The sequence below is a fragment of the Rana temporaria genome, chromosome 4 (assembly GCF_905171775.1).
Source record: "Rana temporaria chromosome 4, aRanTem1.1, whole genome shotgun sequence".
Taxonomy (NCBI): domain Eukaryota; kingdom Metazoa; phylum Chordata; class Amphibia; order Anura; family Ranidae; genus Rana; species Rana temporaria.
In genome coordinates this window covers 261,892,934-261,914,273 of record NC_053492.1, presented here as the reverse complement: position 1 = coordinate 261,914,273, position 21,340 = coordinate 261,892,934, and the positions used below count along the sequence as shown (strand labels likewise).

At 40.9% G+C, this 21,340-nt stretch overlaps 1 protein-coding gene across 2 annotated transcripts in view; it reads right to left on the bottom strand.

Annotated features, from left to right (window-relative positions):
* Positions 1-15,095: 15,095 nt before the first annotated feature.
* The window catches only part of LOC120937182 (sine oculis binding protein homolog), a 227,935-nt gene continuing 221,690 nt past the window's right edge, over positions 15,096-21,340 (bottom strand). For both annotated transcript variants that reach the window (XM_040350193.1, XM_040350194.1), the window contains one exon: positions 15,096-17,102. The gene's annotated coding sequence lies outside the window, so the exon portion shown is untranslated. The remainder of the gene's footprint in view (positions 17,103-21,340) is intronic.

The following is a 21,340-nucleotide window of genomic DNA, read 5'->3' as shown; positions in this document are numbered from 1 at the left end:
GATTGGCTACTCTGCACAGCTGCACCGGATTCTGAGTGCACCAGTTTTAGTCTATCTACCCAAGTGTTTTCTGCTCAGTGTGGTCAATTTTTAATAGAAAAGCAGAAGGACTGGCAGGAACACCAGGGATTTCACACAACGGAAGCAATACAAAGCGAACAGGATACTTTTTCATACTAGTACAGGCATACCCCACTTTTAAGTACACAATGGGGTTTATTTACTATCGCTGGAGAGTGCAAAATCAGGCTCACTTCTGCATAGAAACCAATGAGCTTCTAACCCTTGTTCAATTAAGCTTGGTAATAAAACCTGGAAGCTCATTGGTTTCTATGCAGAAATGATTTTGCACTCTCCAGCGATAGTAAATAAACCCTATTGTGAACTTAAAAGTGTTGTATGTCTGTACATGGTACAGCAGGCACATCAGGTATATGAAATATTGGGTTTACATATTCTTGAACTATTAGCATTCCAGATTGTCTGCCTGTTGGCTATTATAAAATAAGTTTAAATGAATAGTGAATCTATAGCAAATACTGTGTGATTGCAGACGTTGCACAAATATATATGTTGTATTTCTGCACTGTGGTTGGAGATGATTCACAAAGCATTTGTTGTTAATGAAATGTCTTTTTTCAACAACCTATAGTATGGCCTCATATGTGTGCTAGCACTTTAAATAGGTGATCATTTCTCTTGGTGAAAGATTTGTCTTAGTCCACAGTTTTGGGACAGGCAAGTTATAGACCTTGGCTGTGGGGCTACAGTGCAGCAGAAATGGCAACTTTCATCAATACTTTGCAGTCTCTTAGACTTCTAATTTCTTTGCTCGACATGTAGATAATATTTCGTGTAGCACCACCCAATACATTTTTTTTACAATTTGAGAAGCAAGCTGACTCTGTGATGGATATGTACAGTGGGGATCGAAAGTTTAACTCTGCAGGGTGCCCAAACTTTTGCAGACGCCATTTTTTTGTTTTCTGTAATTTTGAAAGTGTAAATGATGGAAATTAAATCTAACTTTTTTTGACATATTATAAGAATGTCTAATCTGTAATTTGATGCCTTTTGGAGATTTTTCCATCTTTCCTTGGCTTCGTTATGCACATTATTACAAATTTTTACCTGGGGTGCCCAAACTTTCGATCCTCACTGTAGTATGTCTGGCAACTTACCTTTCTCTCCATGTGTTCATTAGAGGCCAGACTCTCTCATCTGGATGCCTTTATCATCTCTCCTTCCCGTATGGCGCCATCCCAGGAACTCTATATTAACCAGTTCACTGCAGGTCTGCTTTGCTGATCAACGCTGTTTGTTAGCATTGTGTTCCTGCTTGCCGTGTGCTACATTATTTCTGTGTACCGATTTTGGCTTGTCTCCGACTACTCCTGTTTGCCTGTGACCCTGACCCTTGGCCTGTCCCTTGGTTATCCTCGTCTGCCTGTTGCCCCAAACTTGGCTTATCCCTCACCTTCTCTGTGTCCTGAGTGGCTGCTTCCCCTCTCTCCCTATGGAGCGTGACCTAGGGGACTCCGGGGGCCGTGACCTGGATCCAGTTGCAGCAAAGGCCATCCTCACCACTAGAGGCTCTGGTGAATACCAGCTGGATCTTAGATTCCGCGCCCTGGGGAATCTTGGGCTCAAGCTTCCTGTAGGGTCCCTGTTTGTGCCCCAGTGAACCTCTCCTCCATATACTCTCTGTGGTCCATCCGCAGCAGTCTGCTATAGGGTTCACTACCTTGTGGTGCACGCCTGACTCCAACGGGGTGCACTTGTCATCTGGCCACAGGTGACCTGACAGACTATAAGTGCAGTGTCTACTGAGTAGGAGGAGGAAAAGGACTGTCCTAAGGAGAGTTCTCATGAACTTCTAGCTCCAGCAGGATGATCAACGGCCATGTTGAATCAACAGCTTGTGGATATTTATTTGGAGAAGCACCTTGTTTGCATTTCCATTCTAATACTTTGCTTTGAGGTGCAGAAAAAAGTGTGCACACAGGCCGAATGTCAAAAGAAAATTGCCAACATTTGGTCCTGCTTCAGTCGAAGGCTCATGACCGAAAAACATCTCCCGATCAGCGCTCTCAGCCAATAGCAGAGAGCTCTGACCAGAGTGTTCTGGCGGGAGGGGGCCGTCCCCTTGTCAGAACACCATCTCACTAATGTCGGATAGTTTGTACAGTGGCTCCGACCTGAGCTGTCAGTAGAAAAAAATAACCAGTAGTGTGTACTAGGTTGAAAAGCAGGAAAAAACAGCCAGCTAAGCCCTGCAGGTTTTTGTGTCCTGGTGGTGCAGTGCTGCATAAATGTGCAATCTCCATTCCCTAATAATATTGTATTTCATGGGCAGCATTATGCTGTTTGTTTTGTGGCTGAGATAAATCAGGAAACAGCCCAGGTTTAATTGGAAAACTATATCATAAGATATTGAATCACTTCTTTGGCTGGATTAGCTATAGTCATTATGATCCAACCTCCAGCAGGGCCTGATCAGATTACAATACATCTGGGTGCTCAAGTTTCAGGATAAAGTTGCCATGGTGGACTGAAACAGAACAATGTTTTTGAAAATAAATATAGGTTTGATCCAAACACAATGCGACATCATCCCCATTTCCGTCTTGAGCATCGGAAATGTTACCGCATAACAGTTTGTAGCATCATGCGTTTAATACCTTCCTGCACACAAGTTGTATGTGATGTAAATCCCCAAGACACAAAGCCGATAGTTTTACATTGCAGGCCTGCCACGAAGTCCTGTTCTTCCTCCGGACATCTGATATCATGACTTAAGCATTCTGCAATGAGATGTTATGAAGACACTGTATAACATTTCAGAAAAGTTATACCAGGAAAATAAAACCCACTGTTGAAATAGTGTTCCAGAAGAGAGGAGGGGTGACTCACATTGCTAGTCGAGCTCAGCAAAAGTGACTGTTCCATGGATGTTTTGACAATCCATGATAGCTTATATTAGGTTTTAACGGCTATCTAAATAGAAAATCAATATTAGCTCAAAGGCTATTATACCAACTTTTTATATGGCACATTTAAATATAGGTAGCAAATAATTATCTCTGTTAATCTAGCACCCTACTTTTTAGCACATAATTGTATCTGGCAGTGGTTGTCAATAAAAGAAAAAGTAGGGAGTTTAGAAGAGTTGTGGCAGAGACAGAAAATCATTTGTGGCTGGCTGTTCTTTCTAGCATGTAAGAAAGATTGTCAAAGCTCTCTGGTCAAGATCTTTATAGAGAATGACAGGCCTTATGTAAACTGATCCTTGAACTGCTTATTTCTGCTGTCTGTGTGGCTCACTTCTCTCCATGGACTGAAATGTCTTCCTGAAACATACCCATTCAATTCTTCAGTGATGTGTTGCAATACATAACTGTAGGTAGCAAGGCCAACAGGAAATCACCAATAGCCAATGGTTGCAAAAATGTGTGTGAAAACCTGGATAGAAACAATGTAAAAATAACAGCTGATTTTTTTGATAGATGTTACCCCCCCCCCCCCCACCGGTACCCTAAAGGCAGGATAACATCCCTCAGAGGCAGGGAGTGGGCTAGCATTTACCCCAGGGCTGAGGTACATAGTCACATAGTACGTGAGGTTGAAAAAAGAAGTCCATCAAGTCCAACCTATGTGTGTGCTTTTATGTGAGTATTACATTGTATATCCCTGTATGTTGTGGTCGTTATCTAATCGTTTTTTTAAATTATCAATGCTCCCCACTGAGACCACTGCATGTGGAAGAGAATTCCACATCCTTACCACTCTTATAGTAAAGAACCCTCTATGCAGTTTAAGGTTAAAGAGCTTTTCTTCTAATTTTAGTGAATGTTCGCATGTCTTATTAAATTCTATTTCATGGAAAAGTTTTATCTGTATTGTGGTGTCACCAGTACAGTATTTGTACATTGAAATCATATCCCCCTCTCAAACGTCTCTTCTCCAGAGAGAAACAGTTCAGTGCTCATAACCTTTCCTCATAACTAATGTCCTCCAGTCCCTTTATTAGTTTTGCTGCCCTTCTCTGGACTTTCTCCAGTTCCAGCACATCCTTCCTGAGGACTGGTGTCTGGAACTGGACAGCATACTGCAGGTGCGGCCGGACCAGATTCTTTTAAAGTAGGAGAATTATTGTTTTATCTCTGGAGTTAATCCCCTTTTTAATGCTGAGCCTGTCATCTACCAGGACCCCCAGGTCCTTTTCCATCCTAGATTTCCCCAGAGATTCTCACCCTAGTAAGTAGATTGCATTCATATTTTTGCCACCCAAATGCATTATTTTATATTTTTCTACATTAAACCTCATTTGCCATGTACAGTAGTTGCCTACCCCATTAATTGACTGAGATCTTCTTGCAAGTTATTGCCCTGCTTAGCTTAGTATCGTCCGCAAATATTGAGATTAAGCTGTTTATCCCATCATCCAAGTCGTTTATGAATAAATTAAATAGGATTGGTCCCAGTACAGAACCCTGGGGAACTCCATTTCCCACCCGGACCATTCCGAGTACTCCCCATTTATCACTACCCTCTGAAATCACCCCTGTAGCCAGTTTTTTAAATATTGGTGCTACATTGGTTTTTCCCTATTCAACTGGTACCATTCCAGTCAGTAGACTGTTCGTAAAAATTACTTGACTGAGTTCCTTAAGGACCCTCAGGTGCAAGCCATCTGGTTCCGGTGACTTATTAATGTTAAGTTTTTCAAGTTTATTTCTAATTCTATCCTCTGTTAGCCATGAGGGTGCTTCCTGTGATGTGTCATGAGGATAAACATTGCAGTTTTTGTTACTGAAGCTCCCCGATTCTCTCCATCCTTAGCAACCAGATTCCCTTCATCATTCTTTATGGGATCAATATGATCCGACCTCCCTTTCTTACTATTTACATTTACATTTCTTGTTGCATTCTTTGTAAAGTTGGAATGCTGATGATGATCCCTCAGCCTTGTATTTTTTGAAGGCCTTCTCCTTTGTTTCTATATGCATTTTTACATTGGAGTTAAAGGGGTTGTAAAGGACTTTTTTTCCCCTAAATAGCTTCCTTTACCTTAGTGCAGTCCTCCTTCACTTACCTCATCCTTAAATTTTGCTTTTAAATGTCCTTATTTCTTCTGAGAAATGCTCACTTCCTGTTCTTCTGTCTGTAACTCACCACCGTAATGCAAGGCTTTCCTCCTGGTGTGGAGAAAGCCTCTTGAGGGGGGAGGGTGTGAGCAGGCAAGTCAGGACACTCTCTACTTTGCAGATAGAGAAAGGAGCTGTGTGTTAGTGGGCGTCCTGACACTCCTGCTCGCCCCCTCAAGAGGCTTTCTCCACACGAGGAAGAAAGCCTCGCATTACGGTGGTGAGTTACAGACAGAAGAACAGGAAGTGAGCATTTCTCAGAAGAAATAAGGACATTTAAAAGCAAAATTGAAGGATGAGGTAAGTGAAGGAGGACTGCACTAAGGTAAAGGAAACTATTTAAGGACATTTTTTTATTCCTTTACAACCCCTTTAAGCTTTTATTAGCTCTTTTTTAAATTTATTTCCCATTGGGATGCACTGGCTAATATCCTGATTTAATATGCCCTTAAAGCATACCCATTTTTCCACTGTATTCTTTGTTCCTAAGATTTTATCCCATTTAGTATCCTCTAGCAAGGATCGTAATTAAGGGAAGTTGGCTCTTTTGAAATTCAGTGTCTTTGTATTCCCCTTATGTTTCCTATTTGTGTGATTTATACTTAAACTAATTGACCTGTGATCACTGTTTCCTAAATTGCCCTGTATTTCCACATCCGTGATCAGGTCTGTATTGTTGGTAATCAGTAGATCTAGTAACGCTTTGTTTCTAGTTGGTGCATTTACCATCTGACCCATGAAATTGTCCTACAAGACATTTAGGAAATTGCGAGCTTTAGATGAGTGCATGGTTCATTCAGCCCAGTCTATGTCTGGATAATTAAAATCCCCCATTATAATGACACTTCCCATCCTTGCCGCTAATCCATATTGTGATAAGAGGTCCGCCTCCGCCTCCTCCCTCTTGTTAGGGGGCCTATAGCCTACTCCCAGTATTAAATTCCCCTTAGTTACCCATAATGATTTAACTCCCTTGTTCACTGTCGTCTCTCGCATTCAATTGTACATCATTTTTGATATCCCCCTTTTTTACCCTCTCTATCCCTGTGATATAGGGAATACCCTTGAATGGTTGCCAGCCAATCATGAGAGCTGTTGAACCAAGTCTCTGAAATTCCTACAATATCTAAATCCTCTTTGTACAACAGTAGCTCTAGTTCTCCCATCTTGTCCGCCAGACTCCTGGCATTGGTGAACATGCCACGTAGTTTAGACCGGTCTCAAACTATCTCCTTATTGGGTGTTCTGAGGTTGCAAATAAGACTTGTTACTATACTTACCTCTGGTTTAGGTGCTTTAGTCGACCTAACACTGATGCCCCAATTCTACCCTCTGGAGTTTGTTCCCCGCTGACTATATCTACCGTTGCCCCCCCCTCGCCTATTTTACAAGCCCCTCTAACTTGTTGCCCATCTTTACTCACAGCCGCTCTTCACCTTCCCCATTTAGGTGCAGTCCGTCTCTACTAAAGAGCTGGTAACCGACTGAGATGTCGGCCCAGTTCTCCAGGAACCCAAACCCCTCCTTTCTACCCCAGCTCCGCAGCCACTTGTTTACTTGCTTAATCTCCCTCTGCCTTTCTGGTGTGGCTCAAGGTACCTTTAGTATTTCTGAGAATACTACCTTGAGGTCCTTTTCCTCAATTTAGCTCCTAAGTCCCTAAAATCATTTTTTAGGACACTCCGTCTTCCTCTGACTTTGTCATTGGTGCCAACGTGCACCATGAAAGCCAGGTCTTCCCTAGCCCCTCCCAGCAATCTGTCCACCGGATCTGTGATGTGCCGAACCCAAGGTCCCCGGTAGACAACATACAGTTTGGCGCTTCAGGTCTTTGTGACAGATTGCCCTCGCTGTCCTTCTAAGAATTGAGTCCCCTACCACCAGAATCTGTCTTTCCTTTCCCTTGGCTTTACTCCCACCCTCACTGGAGGAGTTATTCCCCTGGCAGATAGTGGAGTCACTCAGCTCCAGCAGTGCTGGTCCCTGACTGGTTTCACCAATGTCACCCAATGGGGCGTTTTGAACAGAAATTGGGTGCCAGTAACTTTTGGTCTTTTCAAAGTTGTAATAAAGGGTAGGCAGGAGGAGTGGTCTTGACATTAAGTCTACTGAATTGCAGGATGTGAAGGACATTGTCATCCTGCTTGTCCTATGCTGCCAGCTAACATAGGGAGAGACAGGGGTGGATCACAAGACTAAGGGGTTGATTTACTAAAGGAAAATCCATATTGCACTACAAGTGTATGTATGAGGAGCGTCACTCATAATGCTTCTGATACAGAGCAAGCAGCTGGCATGGTCAGGCAGTGCATCACCTCTGTTTACAATGTGACAGCTGCACTCCAAGCAACTGTTCAAAGTCATGCTGTATTCATGTATTTTGCTATAAACACTACAACTGCCTGGATCTTTTATTTCATACGGCCAATTTGTGCAATGTATAAAACAAAAGATAACAGCAATGTGGCTGCTATGGGTTACACAAATACTTTTCTATCTATTTTTCTTTTATCCAGTTCTTGGAAGCATGCCAATGTGTAATGGAAATAAACTCTGAAGAAGATCAGTAAATACAGTTGCGCTCATAAGTTTACATACCCTGGCAGAATTTATGATTTCTTGGCCATTTTTCAGAGAATATGAATGATAACACAAAACTTTTCTTTCAATCATGGTTAGTGTTTGGCTGAAGTCATTTATTATCAATCAACTGTGTTTACTCTTTTTAAATCATAATCACAACAGAAACTACCCAAATAACCCCAACCAAACGTTTACATACCCCAGTTCTTAATACCGTGTATTGTCCCATTTAACATCAATGACAGCTTGAAGTCTTTTGTGGATGAGGCTCTAGCTGCCCATTCATCTTGGCAAAAATGCTCCAGTTCCTGTAAATTCTTGGGCTGCCTTGCATGAACTGCACGTTTGAGATCTCTCCAGAGTGGCTCAATGATATTGAGGTCTGGAGACTGAGATGGCCACTCCAGAACCTTCATTTTATTCTGCTGTAGCCAATGACAGGTCGGATTGGTCTTGTGTTTTGGATCATTGTCATGTTGCAATGTCCAAGTACGTCCCATGGGCTGCATCCCGGCTGATGAATGCAAATGTTCCTCCAGTATTTTTACTGCATAACTGCATTCATCTTTTCATAAATTTTGACCAAATTTCCTGTGCCTTTGTAGCTCACACATCCCCAAAATATCAATGATCCAACTCCGTGTTTCACAGTAGGAATGGTGTACCTTTCATCATAGGCCTTGTTGGCTCCTCTCCAAATGTAGCGTTTATGGTTGTGGCCAAAAAGCTAAATTTTGGTCTCATCACTCCAAATGATTTTGTGCCAGAAGGTTTGAGGTTTGTCTCTGTGCTGTTTGGCGTATTGTAATCGGGATACTTTGTGGCATTTGCGTAGTAATGGCTTAGTTCTGGCGACTCGACCATACAGCCCATCTTTCTTCAAGTGCCTCCTTATTTTGCATCTTGAAACAGCCACACCACATATTTTCAGAGAGTCCTGTATTTCATCTGAAGTTATTTGTGTGTTTTTCTTTGCATACCAAACAATTTTCCTGGCAGTAGTGGTTGAAATTTTAGTTGCTCTACCTGACCGTGGTTTGGTTTCAACAGAACCCCTATTTTTCCACTTCTTGATTAGAGTTTGAACACAGCTGATTGGCATTCTCAATTCCTTGGATATCTTTTTATATCCCTTTCCCATTTTATACAGTTCAACTACCTTTTCCCGCAGATCCTTTGACTGGATGAAAGATGCAAGGGTCTGCCAGGAGTCCAGAAACTCATTGACCTTTTATACACAGACACTGATTACAAGCAAAGAGATCACAGGTGAGGATGGATACCTTTAATAGCCATTCAAATTCAGGCCAACATAACCAGGGTATGTAAACTTTTGATCAGTGTCATTTGGATAGTTTCTGTTGTCATTATAATTTAAAAAGAGTAAACACTGTTGAATGATAATAAATCGCTTCAGCCAAACACTAACCATGAGTGAAAGAAATGTTTTTGTGTTATCATTCATATTCTATGCAAAACGGCCAAGGAATCATAAATTATGCCATGGTATGTAAACTTATGAGCACAACTGTACATTTTTGAATTAGGCAAAATAGCAACTTTGGTTAGTCTCAACTTTATAAAGTCTTTCATTTGCAATTCACCCAAATTTGACCAACCTGAGGACCAAACTGGCATCGTGCAGTATGCCAATTGCCCTGGATTTCTGAACTATTTGATTATCTAAAGTCAGACAATTTTTATTTAGGTCCTCATATTTATTTTCACATTGCTACTTAGGAAAACTATGTACCTTAATGTTATGTGGCCCTATATGCTGGAACAAAAATAAGGTGAAAAGGTGATTCTGGATAACAGTGGTAATTTATAATATTTATTTTTTTATTTATACTAAAGTGTGCAGTAGCTCCCTGTGGACAGATCTAGCACATGATCTGGGTGTGCTTTGCCCAGTATACAGAGGGAGACCACCTGCTTACACAAGAAGTTTGCGGGAGGTCGCTTGCCAAATACACTCTACACCTTAACCTCTTCACGTCTAAGGATACAACGAATGTTAATACCAAAGCACAATTTTGCAATTTTGACATGCGTTAGTAAATCTAAACATATCATCACAACTACTTTATGAATTTAGGTGAATTATACTTTTTGTTTTTTAGGGACAACTTAATTACTCCTAATTTTTTTTTATTATCTCAGAAAAACTGGGCCAAAATAGTACAAAATATATATATTGTTTTAATTTAGCTCTTTATATATTTCTTTGTTACTACCATAACCTACCACCAAAAAACACCCCAAAATGAATTCTCCTCCTCTGGATGATTGCAGTGATACCACATATGTGTATGTTTGTTGTTATATGTAACTCTAGTACAGCCCAAATACAATAGTGCGCACTTTGCTTTTTTTTTAATCCTACTTAAAACACACCGACACTAACTGCAACTAATACTAATTAAAAAAGTGCTTTCTAAAAGGTTCATGACCTTTAACCCTGACCTTTGACGCTTACTTGACCCAAACACCAACCCTGGCACTGACCTAGATCAAACCTTTATCTAGTAATTTTTTTTATTATTACAATTTTTTTTTCTGCAAGGAGAGAGAGCGATACAATGTATATTTTCTCTCCATTCACAGAGATAGAAACACAAGAGCAGGCTTCACAGTGACTGATCCCTGTGGTCGCCAGTCAGAGGCTATCACAGCAATTAGGTGGCCCAAAACTGGTCCTTTGTATGGGACCCGGTTTTTATTGCAAAACAGTTCTTTGTTTAGAGAGATCTCCCCCTTACTTACTGTCCTAATGGAAATAGACAAAAACTGAGAGAAAATCTCCAAAAACAGCACAGATTCCCTCAGCAGCTCAGAACAGCCACATCTGATGAGACAAAGAGAGCTTGGCAAGTGCTCTGTAGCCAGGTGAGTGAACCTTGCCATCTATGAACAGGAACAGCCATATCAGACGATATGGCACAATATGGGAGTGTTGTGACAGCAGTGCCTGGTAGTATGACTCTAAAGCAAAGTAGGTAGGTAGAAGCAGGCAAAACTGGCTATTCATTTTTTTGATAAAAAATAAATTAATAAAATAAAGCCACAGTTACATTGTACCTGTTTTGATACAGCTTTTTGATATCTGTTCATTCCATAAATCACAGGAATGTTTGCTTATTTTAATCTACCTAAAGTTCCTTTGTTGTGGTGGCTCCTATTACTAGCAGTATCCCTACAGAGTGATTGCAAATATGTCAAGGACTACATATGTACATCCTGCCTCTCTATATGCCGACACACACACAGGGGGAACAAAAAGGCTGGGGATGAAGAAAATGTGTGTTCCACCCACCTGCTATGATCACCAGTGCATCCTGTTATAGACCAGCAGAAAATCTCTTCAAGTGATCCACTTATGCACAATACTAAGGCATGGGATTCTCACTGGCATCCATGGAGGGACTAGAACTGCATGCTCCAAGGCTGGAAGTTAGGGGGAGCAGTGCACCAGGAAGAATGAGTTGCAGGAAACTAATATCAATCCTCAACCCTACCGTGCTTTGGAAGCAGTCCAAAAAATGTGTAGTAATCGTCAGCTGATGTGTTATCCAAAAACCCAAAACCAATCTGGATTAAAAAAAGACTAACAACGTGTAATACACTCAATATAGTTTTGTAAAAAAAAAAGCTTAAACTATACTCACATGCATACATATGATATGCCTGCTTGTTATTTACACATATAAATATAAGTACTAAAGTATTTTTTAATACAATTATATTGAGGGTACTACACTATATTAGTCTTTTTTAATTCATCCACCCATTCATGCTGTATGAGCCTGTTGAGAGAAGAAGCAGTGGATGATTATTATCTCAGACACTGATCCAGTTAAAACCCTATGAGGATAAAGAAATACAAGCTGGTTTTACCAAATTTTTGACAGGATATATATATATATATATATATATATATATATATATATATATATATATATATATATATATATATATATATACTGAATTAACAAAAGCATTGGGACGCCTACCTTTACACGCACATGAACTTTGATGGCATCCCAGTCTTAGTCCGTAGGGTTTCAGTATTGAGTTAGCCCACCCTTTGCAGCAATGACAGCTTCAGCTCTTCTGGGAAGGCTGTCCACAAGGTTTAGGAGAGTGTCTATGGAAATGTTTAACCATTCTTCCAAAAGCACATTTGTGAGGTCAGGCACTGATATGGACGAGAAGGCCTGGCTTGCCATCTCTAATTCATGCCAAACACACCTTCCCCGTTCTTCACAGTGGCCTGATATAGGGAAAGGCGATCAATGACGTCACACGTCCAGCCCCGCCCCCCTACAGTTAGAAACACATATGAGGTCACACTTAACCCCTTCAGCGCCCCCTAGTGGTTAACTCCAAACTGCTATTGTCATTTTCACAGTAAACAATGCATTTTAATAGCACTTTTTGCTGTGAAAATGACAATGGTCCCAAAAATATGTCAAAATTGTCCGATGTGTCCGCCATAATGTCGCAGTCACAAAAAAAATCACTGATCGCCACCATTAGTGCGCAAACCAATCGATAAACGCTTATTGCGATTTCTTTACCAAAAATAGGTAGAATACGTATCGGCCTAAACTGAGGAAAAAAAAAAATTTTATATATATTTTTGGGGGATGTTTATTATAGCAAAAAGTAAAAAATATTGAATTTTTTTCAAAATTGTCACTCTAATTTTGTTTATAGCGCTAAAAATAAAAACCGCAGAGGTGATCAAATACCACCAAAAGAAAGCTATATTTGTGGGAAAAAAAGGACGCCAATTTTGTTTGGGAGCCACGCCGCATGACCACACAATTGTCAGTTAAAGCGACGCAGTGCCGATTGGCAAAAAGGGGCCTGGTCCTTTACCTGCATATTGGTCCGGGTCTTAAGTGGTTAAAGCCAGACTTTAACCACTACTTCAGCACTACTTCTGTGAGATTTGTAACGATTTGATATGACTTCAGTGAGAGGGACTGTCCATGTCATAGATGAGGAACGGTGATGTTATGAACAAAAGTTTAACTAGCAAAGGGTTAATATTTAACTTCTTTCAGGCTCAAGTAAGAGAGGCGCCTCTAAGTGTAGCAATATGGTTACATTTAATGAAGGTACAACATTTAGTAACTCAGATGGTTGATGATTAAAACAGGCATATGTAATAATGCAGGCATCAGGCATAAAGCTGTCCACATAGACCGTTCTCCGCACTGCCGATTCTCACCGATGTTAGTCTGCAATCGTGACCGTGAAGATTACCCTTCAGTAGAGCAATCTGAAAGCGAGGCTTGGATCGCTCGTGGAACACAGCATGGAAGGGATGGCGTCGATGGTTGTGGAGGATGGTCAGCGGTGTCCAAACTTTTTGTGAACATGCGTGAGGGCCGGCCATTTTGCCTGACATTTTTTGAACCATTAAAATTTAGTCTAAGTGTGCTTGTCCAAGCACTAATACACTGCCCAACAAGAATTATCTTGCCTTTGTGGCTGTGTGTGGTGAAGAGATGAACTTGTGTGTGTTATTTGGATATATATATATATATATATATATATTTTTTTTTTTGCGGTCTCCAAGCTTTTCCTGAGCGCCGCTCAGGACTAAGGATGAGCTTAGGCGTGTTATTTGGATATAACGTATATAACACACACCTTTACTTTAAGAGGGAAGTTTCCGGATTTTTGTTAAATTTTAAATAAAGAACTGTGAAGCAAAATAAGGGTCAGTGCCCATGAATGCAGCCTAATCAGTGCCCATCTGCAGCTTCACCACTGTCATGAATGCAGCCTCACCATTGCAATCAATGCAGACTCACCATTGCAATCAATGCAGCCTTGCCATTGCAATCAATGCAGCCTTACTATTGCAATCAATGCAGGTTTACCATTGCAATCAATGCAGACTCACCATTGCAATCAATGCAGCCTTATCGTTGCAATCAATGCAGCCTTATCGTTGCAATCAATGCAGCCTTATCGTTGCAATCAATGCAGCCTTATCGTTGCAATCAATGCAGCCTTGCCATTGCAATCAATGCAGCCTTGTCATTGCAATCAATGCAGCCTTGCCATTGCAATCAATGCAGCCTTGCCATTGCAATCAATGCAGCCTTGCAATTAATGCAGCATTACTATTGCAATCAATGCAGCCTTACCATTGCAATCAATGCAGCCTCACCATTGCCATGAATGCAGCCTTACTATTACCATCAGTGTAGCCTGATCTTCCCATTTGCAGCCTCGGAAGGAACAGGGAGGGGGCAAGACGAGCGCCGACAAATTATATACAGGGAAATCTCCTGTTTACTCGGCGGCCTCTTTAATATAAAGTCCCGCTTCCTATGATAGGCAGCCCAGGAGACGGGATTTCCCTTAATCACCGGGGGGGGGGGGCGGTATTAAACCAGAATGCGACAGCAATTGGCCCGTGAGCCAGACTTTGGACATGCCTGTGGACAGCTTTACCCCCAGATGCCTGCAGGGCTGGACTGGGACAGAAATTTGGCGCTGGACTTCATCCAGACTGGCCCACTTTGACAGGCCTTTCCCATGGCGGCCGGACAACTCCCATACCCCCCCCCAAGCCCCCTCTCCCCCTTCACTAGCCGTTCTACTTTATTAGAGTAGAATGGCTGGTACTCTTATAGGCAGTACCAGTGTGGAAACTAGACATTATTTCACTTGGGGCAAAGAATCAGTTCGGTGCCCCCCCCCTTATGGGACAAGATTAGGCAGAAGTGAGAAACCCCCAGGCCACAGCTGTTGAGTCAGCTGTCTGTCCCCTCCCCCATGCTCCTCTGTCGTCCCCCCTGCTTCTCTTGTCCTCCCCCCTGCTCCTTTGTTCCCCCCAGGTGAGCACTACAGGGAGGGAGAAGAGGTGAGCGCTGCAGGAAGGGAGAGACAGAGGAGCGGAGGGGGCGGCGGTCCGCTGTCACTGCAGCCCGGCCCATTGAGCCATCGGCCCACCGGGAAACTCCCTGTAGTCCCAATGGCCAGTCCATCCCTGGATGCCTGTATACTTAGATGTGCCTGTTTTTTTAATCAACGATGTGAGTTGCTAAATGTTGTACATTCATTAAATGTAAACATATTGCTACACTTAGAGGCGCCTCTCTTCTCTTTTATACTTTGTAGCTCCTGCTGGACTTTGCTTAATGCATTCCCTATTGACCCTTTTTTTTGTTGTGCTTGTGGTTGTGGAACGAATCATCTGAGTTACCATTATTCCTTATTCCAGAATGAATTATGCTCGCAATACAAGGTTTTACTGTAAATACATTTGACAATGTCCCATGTACATTACATCTGTGTACAAATAGCATGTGTTTGTAAATCATGAAAAAAACACATTTATAAAGTTTGCACATAAATTTATAAGATAAAAAGAGATGTTCTAAAGAACAACCCATCAAGACATTACCCTATGAATCCAAACCAACAAAACACAAACAGCAACACTTCAGTTGTACGTTAAGTCCTTGCCACACACACAAGTCGTCCTCTTCACAGTGGGAATGTTAATAACAATACAAAGCTTTTTTTTCAAATGTACCAAAGAATCATGTGTTGTTTTTTGTTTTTTTTTCATTTTGTTTTTTCATTTTGGAAACATTTGGATGGTTCTGCTGCTCCCAACAGGTTCAGAGTTACAACTGTGGAGACATGTAACATGACAGAAAGAGAATTTGACACTCCACAAGATCAGAGTCCATGTTAATAAATTAAGGGGGTGGTTTCTGAAAACAATACTTTAAACTGCTAAGTGATTCTGTTTTTTTTTTTCTGTTTTTTGTTTTTGTTTTCTTTTTTACAAATGAAGCTATAGAAATACAGTATATACAGAGTACTAACAGTACACATACACTAAAAAGCTGCTATATTTCATCTGTACTGCACAGAATGCCTTTATCTTAACTCCACATCAAGGTATAAAATTCATGACTATGTCAAATAGCAGCCACTGTGCAGAAAAGTGAATGAGCAAATGCTTTAATGGAGTTAGTAAACATACACACTGAATCGCAATGTGATTGAGATTCTTCAAAACTTGTCTTTTAAAAAAAGGGGAGGGGGGGGGGAACACTTCACATCATTTTTATAATTCTTTTTTTTTTTTTTCAGATATAAGTGCCAGCACATGAGCTTTAAGCTACTGTCATTTTGGACTCTTGGCTACATCTGTACAAGTGCACATAATATTATGAATGTGACTTCTACCCTGTTATATCCTCATACCAGTGACTGAGGACTGAATTGCACATTTTTCATCATCCAGACAGGAGTCAACAAACACGAAAACAGAATAGCAGGCAGGGGAAAAATGGGAGGTGTGGTTCTTCCATGGAAAGGGGTCCGGGGAGAAAAAAAAAATATATTCCTTGTACTTGGCCCCTATTGCGTTACTGGTATGCCCATACTATTTTAATTATAGCGAAAAGGGCTGCTAGTATGTGGAGAGATTGTCTCACTGGCTTCCTGGATCAGTGAAATCTAGAGAGGGTGAAATTTCATCCCACATCTCTGATGACGCTCAGCAAATATCTCCTCCCTCCTCTGTCGGATTGCTTTACCCCCTCAGGGAATTCTGGTCTTTAGTTCAACACGTTAGCTCTGTTCCCAATTGGGGCGCAGTTTAGAGGGAGTTTTAAAGGAAATTTGAGCAGAATAAACATTTACAGATCTTCTTTGCCATCCAGCCTGTACAAGAAACCACAATATCATCTATTCATGCTGCCTTCTACTGCACTCCGTTGAAGGATTAAAATCTAACACTGAAAATATGGCATTACATATAAAGGTGGCCTTTGTTAAAATAAAAAGTACACTATTAGGCATTAAAACTTCTGTTTTAAATCGTTTCAATTTAAAAAAAAAGTGCATCATGGGTAACAGAGAGATGACTTTGAAGCGTTGCTACTCCAGTACAAAACCTTTACCCTTTTGTACAGTTCCAAAACCTTACATAGCAAAGTACAATTCTCATTGTAGCAGCAAAACAATAACAGTTTTTTTTTTAAAATAATGAAAATGCAGGAGTCCGAATAATTCCAGTCGTATACTTCCAAACCCTACAGACATAGAAGAGATAAATAATCAATTGGTCCACTGTTTTTTTTTCTGAAAGCAACTGTAGCTGTAGGGAAAAGTTAAATGAAGAGGAATGCTCAGCATCCTATGAGACGTGGATGACATGGCTTTTCTTGCATGACGGCACAATGGGTAGAGACAGCAGGAAATTTGTGTTCAGCAAAGGCAGTGGCAGGCAGACGTAAGTAGGGAGAGGACCAGCTGGTGTCATTTAGTGAATGGACAAATTGCGCTGCTCCCATTTCCATGCAAGATACCCTGTTAGCCAGCATCCTATGTAAATGAAAAAGAACAATATTAGTACGTGTAAAAGAAGTCAGAGTACCATAAACAGCACAATATGTAAAATTTGTTCTGCATTTTGGTTTGACTAGCCTGGATTTTCAAACTTTTTCTTTCTGATCTTAAAGGATCATTCCACTAAAACCTGAAGGCTCATCTATTACATAGTTACATAGTTACATAGTTAGTCAGGTTGAAAAAAAGACACAAGTCCATCCAGTTCAACCACAAAAAAAAAAAATTAGACAGTTTCTAATTCTTGTGTACTCTATTGGTAAGAATTTGCACTTGAATTCCTGAGTATGCTCACCTGCAGTGGCCATTATGAGGGATCCCACTGTCTCTGATGGATTTCTATTTTTTTTTTTTTTGTAGTGCGGAGAAGCAGTAGCAGGAGCTACATCATATAATGTTGGGTGGGAACACCAAAACCCCCACATGAAAATGATCTTGATTTTGGAATATCCAGGACATGTGAAAGATTAGTTGCTCAAGCAGTCCTCTAGGTTCCACATATAACTAAATATCACTTTTGGGTGGACTGACCATTTAAAGTGGTCACAGGAAATGGGGACACCCGGAAGAAGGGATGGGTATCTGTCAAAGACAGGTACCCGCTCCCCCTTGAAAGGTGCCAAATGTGACAAGGGGAGAGAAAACAAGTGAAGCTTCCCCTTCTGGGTGGAGCTCCGCTTTAACTGTTTCAGCCAGTCAGACCATAGGTGCAGGTGAGTGCTCTCTAATCCATAACTGGTGTGATATGGATCTAAGATGTGGAGTAGGCTAAAGAGAAATAAACAGGACTTGTCCCAGGTTCCATTCAGCTCAATTTACTTCCCCTTTCCTGACATCACTTCACAGTTATATAAATCAAACCTATAATCTCTATTTTTCTCTCTCAAATAATCTAAATCATGGGTCTTCAAACTATGGCCCTCCAGTTGTTTAAGAACTACAATGCCCATCATGCCTAGTCATGTCTGTGAATGTCAGTGTGTTACAATGCCTCATGGGATGTGTAGTTCTACAACAGCTGGAGAGCCGTAGTTTGAGGATCCCTGATCTAAATAGTGGCATTATTGATAATAATGGCTATAGTCAGTGTTGTATCTATCATAGTAAATTCAAGGGTGGTATTTAGATCAGCAAAGTGAGATGTGGTAGTGCCAAATTTCTAAATATGGATCATTTTTCTATTTTTTTGCGGGAAAGGGCTGAAAGGTGAGGGAGAGATAAGACTCTCTGCAGCCCCAGCAACATGCAGCATTTTCAAATTTCCTGTGATAATGGTATGTATACTTGAATAGTAGTTCTACATATACTGTAAAGCAGACAGCGTAGAACAGTGGTTTCCAAAATGTGGCCCTGGCCCATTATTGGTGTCAGTGGGAAAAATGGTGCTCCATTGTTTGTGTCAGTTGTCAGAATAGTGTCTTTTATCAAGGAATAATGCCCCATGGGCCAGATAAAGGCAAGCAAAGAGGCTCTTTGCTTGCCTTTATCTGACCCTTTGGGCATTATTCCTTGATAAAATACACTATTCTATTATGACAACTGACACAATGGAGCACCATTTTTTCTACTGACACCAATAATGTGGCGATATTCCTCCCAGTAATACCAATAATGTGGCACATTTCCTCCCACTGATACCAAATGTTTACTCCCACTGATGCCAGGAAAATGTCCACTCCCGCTGACCACAAAGTCCAGCCCCCCTAAAGTCTGAAGAACAAGAAACTGACCCTTTGTTTAGAAAGTTAGGAGACCCCTGAGATAAAACATAATTATGTGACAAAAGAGGTATCCAAAAAAGCATTACCATTCATATTTACCTAGCATTATGTGATATCTAAGTATATACCTGGCTGTAGGCTTTCTACCCATAAACACATGAACACTATTATTTTGTCAAAGATATCCTTAAAGGGGTTGTAAAGAAACTTTTTTTTCCCCCTAAATAGCTTCCTTTACCTTAGTGCAGTCCTCCTTCGCTTACCTCATCCTTCAATTTTGGTTTTAAATGTCCTTATTTCTTATGAGAAATCCTCACTTCCTGTTCTTCTGTCTGTAACTCACCACCGTAAAGGCTTTCTTGCTGGTGTGAATAAAGCCTCTTGAGGGAGGAGGGGGCGAGCAGGAGTGTCAGGATACTCTATACTTTGCAGATACAGAAATGAGCTGTGTGTTAGTGGGCGTCCTGACACTCCTGCTTACCCTCTCCCCCCTCAAGAGGCTTTCTCCACACCAGGAAGAAAGCCTTGCATTACGGTGGTGAGTTACAGACAGAAGAACAGGAAGTGAGCATTTCTCAGAAGAAATAGGGACATTTAAAAGCAAAATTGAAGGATGAGGTAAGTGAAGGAGGACTGCACTAAGGTAAAGGAAGCTATTTAGGGGATTTTTTTTCCCCTTTACAACCCCTTTAAGTATTATATATGGGCATATTTATAATAGACTTTTGAGGTCAGAAATCAAAAAGCTTAGGCAATTTTGCTTGTTCTGTTGCAGTGGAGACTGTGGGGGAGATTTACTAAAACTTGTGCACACAGAATCTGGTACAGCTGTGCATAGTAACCAATCAGCTTCTAAGTTCAGCATGTTCAATTAAGCTTTGACAATAAAACGTAGAAGCTGATTGGTTTCTATGCAGAGCTGCAACAGATTGTGTACTCCAGTTTTAGTAAATCAATCTCGTAGGGACGAAAGTGGGTGAACACAGCAGCAACAATAATAACCTAGCCATATTGCAATGGCAGTCAAGGTGACAGCCTGAGGCCCCGTACGCACGGCCGAGGAACTCGACGTGCCAAACACATCGAGTTCCTCGGCCAGTTCAGCCCTGAAGCCGCCGAGGAGCTCGGCGGGCCGAGAGCTCCCATAGAACAACGAGGAAATAGAGAACATGTTCTCTATTTCCTCGTCGAGCTCCTCGTCGGCTTCCTCGGAAGAATTCAGCCAGAAACTCGGTCGGAAGCTGAATTCTGCCGAGGAAACTGGTCGTGTGTACGGGGCCTAAGACTCTTCATAATACATGGGAATATGTTATTGACACTCAGCAATAGTGGGAAGCTTTGTGACACCCCTGGCAGCCAGACATGCATTATTATGCACAGCTGCATGAGATTCTGTGTGCACCAGTTTTAGTAAATCTCCCCCCATTGTGTTGGGCAGATGGTGGAAGGAACATTTACAGATAATAATTGTGCACATCGAGGCTTCTGGTGACCTTCCCTAAATCTCATTGAGCCCCAATATTTACAGGATAGACGTATATATATATATATAGATTATATAGATGATACTAAAGAAATAGAGGCCGTTCATTTTCCTACTTGCCTAGGTGGGCAGCCTTAGTAAATCAGCCTCATAGTGTGTGTATGTGTGTGTTTAACACAGTGAACACTAATAAAACTGAATGTAAACCCCTGGCATTTTTATGTTTTATATTATACATCAATGTGCCACTTATTTTTTCATAACATTACAATTAGAAAAGAAGAAATACTGAGGAAACAGCCTCGTAGTTTGCAATAAATAAGCCACATACAGACACTATTGCATAATGACTACATCTGCCTGGCAGCTAACAACCATATGTTTCCTAGATAAAAAAAAACTACTTGTTTAAATGGAATCCTACAGTAAAACAGTCTGTTCTATGAAATATTTTTTGCTAAATGGGGCTAAAGGTTTGTTTATACTTTGGTTGGCACAGTGAAAAAAGACCAGACACAATCTGTTCTCACATACCGTATATAGTATATAGTATCTACGCTGGGTATACACATGGTAGTTTGGTGTATGCGTGAAAAAGGTTCCCAAATCCCACTGACCAAAACCATCAGTTATTGTTTAAATTAGATTTTCATTCTTCGGGTCACTAGCAGGAAAAATGAGCAATAATTTGTAATATAAAGATATGTCAACGTTTGTGACACAAGCAATGAATACAGAGATGGCTTTTCCCTAGATCCATCTCTATTATGGTAATTGGATTAATGACAATGATGACATTGACACCATCATACAAAGTGTCTATGCTCTATCTGCAAGTGCTCAAGGTTGTCTACAAGACATTGAAATTCATTGTAACATATTTTAGGAACATGACTAACAGAGACTATTGTTAATTAAAAAATGTGAAGATGATGGGCTACAACAAATATCCTCATCACAGGATTCTATGGTTAAATTGTTACTAAACCCACACCAGTAAAATAAATCTG